The sequence below is a fragment of the Monodelphis domestica genome, chromosome 1 (assembly GCF_027887165.1).
Source record: "Monodelphis domestica isolate mMonDom1 chromosome 1, mMonDom1.pri, whole genome shotgun sequence".
Taxonomy (NCBI): Eukaryota; Metazoa; Chordata; class Mammalia; order Didelphimorphia; family Didelphidae; genus Monodelphis; species Monodelphis domestica.
This window is the reverse complement of record NC_077227.1, coordinates 277,990,802-277,996,854: the sequence shown is the minus strand read 5'-3', so window position 1 is coordinate 277,996,854 and position 6,053 is coordinate 277,990,802. Positions and strand designations below refer to the sequence as shown.

The 6,053-nt window shown below is 33.3% G+C and overlaps 1 non-coding gene across 1 annotated transcript; it reads left to right on the top strand.

Moving 5' to 3' along the window:
• Window positions 1–584: 584 nt before the first annotated feature.
• Window positions 585–781, top strand: LOC130456722 (U2 spliceosomal RNA). The gene has a single exon (XR_008915767.1). It is a non-coding gene; the product is annotated as a U2 spliceosomal RNA (small nuclear RNA).
• Window positions 782–6,053: the final 5,272 nt, after the last annotated feature.

Genomic DNA, 6,053 nt, shown 5'->3' with positions numbered 1-6,053 from the left:
CTTGGAATCAGGAAGATCTGAGTTCAAATCCTATTTAAGACATTTAATTCCTATTTGTCTCAGTTGACTCATTTATAAAATGAAGATAAAATAATACCTACTTTCCATGGTAGTTGTGAGAATCAAATGAGATAAAAATTGTAAAGTACTTAACAATCCTTAAAGCACCATATAAATATTAGCTAGGTTTTCAATTAAATTAGAGGTCCATATTTAGCTAGATTCATCCTTAGGTAGCAGGGACAATCTGTTGCCTAAACTATGCCTTTCCAAAACCAAGTCTTTCCATACTCAAAGGAACTTTTGTTCCAATGCCACAACTCCTCAAGGATTCAGAATTGCCTCTGTAGTAGGATGAGTGTTAAAGTAAGATTTTTGTAGAATATTTATGCTCTCTAAATCATTGTTGTCCCACCAGAAAATGTTTGTATTATGAGTATGCTTAGGTTTAGATCAACTGTTAGCCTTATGCAGGTGTTTGTGTTCTCTCTAAATATCTATCATATTTAACTTATCTAAGGTTCTATCTGTCTCTTTAACTTCTTATGCTATTCCATGTTATGTATAAGTTTATCCCATTCATGATCGCTTCTCAGCCTTTTGGCTAAGATCAAGTGTATTATCCTATTCATGATCATGGATATGATCATTAATAGTATATTTTTCTCCATCACAGCCTAATTTTTTATACTTCTCCCCTAATGCCCTCTTTACAAAGAGGGAGGTGAAGAAAGAGAAGGAATCTGATCAATACTATTAATCAAATGATCTTCTACCTTCTATCCCTCCTCCTCTTTCCTCTCTGCTTAGCCATTATTTCCCCTTAGTTCTCCTTAACAATATACCCTCTGAAATTGAAGTTCATTTTTTCTTTTATCTATTCTTTCTCGAATTCTGCCTTCCTTCATAACCCACCCTCCCATTTTCCTTTCCCTCTCTGTTTCTTTTTTTTAATTAATTCATTTTTCTTTGTTTATTTTTTGTTACATTTAAAGTTCTGAGTTCTCTCCTTCTCTTTCTCCTAACCCTGCATTAGAGAAAGCTAATCTATATAAGTGAGACCATTTAATACATACTTTTATATATCAGTTCTTTATCTGGAGGTGAATAGCATTTTCCTTCATGAGTCCTTCAGAGTTGATTGGAATGTTCATAGAACTCTGAGTAACTCACAGTTATTCATTCACAGTTATTCCTTGATACTGTACACAACATTCTCTTGGTTAAACTCATTTCACTTTGCATTATGTCATGGAATTTAATATATTTCTACACCAAATGTATTGTGTATATACATACAAGTGTTCAATCTTCCTTTAACTATAATATAAGAGTGAGGTTCATAATATGAATATTCTCTGAACCTCATTCTTTACATTTTTATGTCTTTTTCATGAATGTCCTAACTATGAGCAATAGTAAATTCCTGTCCCCTTTATTTAAATTTTTTTCATCCCTAGTTTGTTTTTTCTATTTATTTCCTTTCCTTTCTTAAAACTAAAAAAGAACCAAAATCACTTCCAAGCCCCATGTTCATCTATTTTTGATGAACACCTCCTGCAACCCTTAGAGTCAGTGAAGTTCTAAAGGCACCCTTGTCTCTTCTCTCTCTATTGGAATGTAAACACTCAACATTTAGTCCTTTTTGTGGTTAAATATATTTATCTTATAGTATTTCTTAGTCTTTATTTTCTTTTTAAAGTTTCTGCTCTGTGATCTTTCATTAATAAGACTTGAAATTCTCATATTTTGTTGAAAAGTCCATTTCTCCCTTTATGATTATGCTCAATTTTTAAGATAAATCATTCTTGGGTATTAGCCTTTATCTTTTACCATTTGGAATTTTCAACATTTTTCTTTATTTTACGTAGTTGAAAAATAATTTTGGGTAACCCTGATTCCAATTCCTTTGTTTTTTCTTTCCATCTGCTTGCATTATTTTTTTTTCTTTGCTTGGAAATTCTGGATTTTGATAATTAAATTCCTGTGATTAAAAAAAATTCCTTTATTTCAGAAAGTGGCAGGTTGAGGCATTTTATTTTTATTTCCCTCTCTGTTTCTGGTAGATTTGGACAATTTTATGGATTATATAAACATGATATTATCCAGCTCTTTTATTTGATCATGGTTTTCAGGAATCTTAATGATTTCTAGGTTAATTCTACCAAACTTTTTTTTCCAAGGTCATTTGTTTTTGACAATTAGAGACCCCTATAATTTTTTTCATTTTTCAATTTTTGTTTTAATATTTCTTATATAAGAGCAGGGGTCATCTTGCTTTTCTATTTGTAACATAGCAGAATGATATACATATATATATATATATATATATATATATATATATATAAAACAAGCTCTTGATAATTATTCTTGCCTTTTTTTGAAGTCATTGAATTGTTTTTTAGAGAGTCTACTATTTGTTGATTGTATGGCTGTCATCTTCCAGAATGTTTATTCTTTTCCTAAGGCAGAAAGATGGTTCAGTAGATAAAGTGTTGAGTATGGAATTATGAGTATGGAATGAGTTCAAATTCAGTCTCAGAACCTTCCTAGGTGTAAAACCCTGAGTAAATTACTTAATCTCTGTCTGTCTCTGTCTCTTCAATCATAAAATGATGATAATAACACCTATCTTACAGGGTTATTATGAGCTCAAATAACAGTATATAATATTTGTAAAGTGTTTAGCATGATGCCCGACACATAGTAAGTGCTTCATAAATGCTTTTTTCCTCCCCCAACATTTTTTCTCCAGAGTTTTTATTTCACTTTTCAAAAAACCCTTGCTACATTTATTCTATGCATTCTTGTTATCTCTATGGCCAGGCTAGTTTTTTTTTTCCTATGAGGCTTCGCTTGTAGCTGTTATTCAGTTATTAAAAGTCTGCCCTTTGTTAACATTACTATTTAATATACTTCTAAGAGCTGTGGATGCTCATCAACTGCAGTAGGGTATAATGTAGGTATCACCTATTAGAATCCCAATTCATGAAAGATACTCCTCATGCAGAAACCCCCTTCATAGGCACTTGGATTCCCCAACGTCTCTTATATTTGACCAAAACCAAATTAATTCTTGGCTGGGTGGTTTACAAAGGAATGACAGCACATTTCCCAGATTAATGTTATCTACTTTGAGGGTTTGAGATGATAACATTTGTGACAATAAGCATTAGAATCATTAGTTTTGAATTGAATGGAAAGAAAATGTATAGAGAGATCTATCCAATTCTCTGGTATCATTCTTAGGTTTGAGTTTAAAGGTACATTGATTGATACAATATGAGTTGCAGATAAGCCATTTTGTTTATTTTTCTATTTAAAATTTTTATTTTATTTTAAAAAACATTTTCCAGTATTTACATGTTTCATTCTCTTGCCCTTCCCACTCTTTCCCCCACCTGGGGTCCAACAAGCAATCCCAGTAGACTATACAAACGTTATCACTTGATACCTCTTTCCGTATTATTCATTTTTGCAGTAGGGCAATCTTTTAAAACCCAAACCCCAAATCATATACCCGTATAAACAAATGATAAGTTATATGTTTTCCTTCTGTTTCTACTCCTGCAGATCTTTCTCTGGATGTGGGTCGCATTCTTTCTCTTATATAAGTCTTTCGGGATAGTCCTGGATCATTGCATTGCTACTAGTGGCAAAGTCCATTACATTGGATAATTCCACAATGTTTCACTCTCAGTGTACAATGTTCTCTTGGTTCTGCTCATTTCCCTCTGCATCAATTCTTGGAGGTTGTTCCAGTCTCCATGGAATTCCTCCACTTTATTATTCCTTTGAGCACAATAGTATTCCATCACCAACATATACCACAATTTGTTCAGCCATTCCCCAATCAAGGGACACCCTCTCATTTTCCAATTTTTGGCTACCACAAAGAGTGTGCAGATAAGCCTCGTTAAATAGCAATAGAATGAAAAAATGAGTTCAATTGTAGAGTTGTTTGGAAAAAATTGTTAGTTTAAACACTTTCTGATATTAAATCACATAGTACCTCCATTTTGCCTTGAGAGAACATGAAATCATAATGCCTTCCCTATTATAAGAGCTTAATGCTTTGAAAATGTAGAAAATGTTTATAGAACATTTGTATTTCTATCATATTGAAGATAAGATTTATGCAGTTTTGGAATTCATTCCTGTGTCCTTCAAATTCTACTTCTATGATTATAGACACATGATTTTGGAGGAAAGAGAAAATGAATTGGGAAAGCCAACATATCCATAGTCTCTAAAAATCTCAACTTTAGAAATTTCAGTATAATATTCAGTATATTACCTGGGTATATATATTGGCTCAATCTCACTCCCACCCCTACCGCAAGCATTACAATTTGAATCTAAATATTATACCTGGAAGGAATCTCAGAGGCCATCTAGTCTAATTTATTCATTTTTAAAAAATAAAGTAAACTGAGGCCTAGGGAGGTTAAATAATTTGACAAGAGTCACACAGAGGAATTGAAAGTGTCAAGTGTCAGGGGAAGATTTGAACTCAGGTATTTTGACACTAGAGGGAATGTGCTTTCTATTGTCCCATATTGTCCAAGACCTATCAAATGCATCAAGAATTTGAACCATTTCAATACAAAAATTTTGGGAATGACAGTTTTTCTCCTTTCAATTTGCTATTTCTCCTTCTACCTTCCTTCCTTCCTGCCTGCCTGCCTTCCTTTCTCTCTCTTTCTTTCTCTCTCTTTCTTTCCTCTCTCTTCTTCTCACACTTTTTTTTATCTTTCTCTCCCTTAATTTCTACCCTTCTTTCATGTTGGCCAGCCCAAGAAGAAAAAGAAAAACTCTTGAAGTAAGACTCAAGTTTCAATCAGATAATTTGGGGGATAATTTCATTACTGAAAAATTCCAATTTCTTTTAAATTTGAATCTAATTTCAATATGTGCTGAATGGTTCATCACATTTAAATAGTTACATATAGAAAGGAAATAAAAATGGTTTAGCTGGCATTCACTCACCCATAAAATAACAAAACACATTTAATACAATAGTTAGCTAACTTTTCTGGGAACCATGCCAAATCTTACTACTTTCTCTACTGCTTAGAAGGGAATAAAGTGATTTTCTTTTATTTTCTGAGTTTCTTTGAATATTTCAATTTGCCACTGGAAGTTTCCCAGCACTAAATTAAGGGTTGTTTGAGCTATTTCTGTCTTGGAAACAGTTAAACACTTTTCAGCAGACTGGAAGGGGTGGGAATTTTTTTCCCCTCCAAAATCTTTTGCAAACATCTTGCATTTTTTCCCCTATCAGACTTGGTAGTAATTTAGAAGAGGGAACAAAAGGTGAAGGAGAGTACTGAAGTTCCTTATGGGTTAGCTTCATGCTCTATTAATTAAAAATAGTATGCCAAGTGATACTCTTCCCTTCATTATGAATTTCCTTTTTAGTATAGCAAGCTATGTCATTGGACATCCTAGAAATACCCTTCTTCCACTGTGTGAAATATACCAGAAACATATAAAAAACTCTTAGACTTTTAGATATCAGGAACTTTTTACCTTACCATGCACTAATCCTTAGGTCTCCATACCCCTATTGATTTTTCCTTCCACTCTCTATTGACATTATTTCAGCACTCTACCACTGCCACCAGATGTGCTAGATTTTTTTGGATTACTGAAATAATGAGGTATATGTGGCCCTTTTTAAAGCAAAGAATCATTGTAACAAATATACTTGCATAGAGGTAGTCATAGAGACCTTTTAGCTATTGATTGATGAAAAATTTCCAGGGTCCCCCTAAGACTCATAGAGACATATGCATCTGGAACCTTCATAGTGCAACTTACATAAAATGTTGCATCTTGTCAATTTTCAGAAGCCTTTCAGGGCTTCCCATGAAAGCCTTTTATTGCTTGCCACCCAAAGCTTAGCCTGATCACCTCAATGTAACTACACTTCTTATTTAGTTTGGCTGCATGTTTTGGAATGTGTGGGTTATCCTGGTGATTCTTTAGGAGGGATTTGCTATGGGGATTGCTATGGGGATGCATATATATGGGTCATCCAGTGTATACCT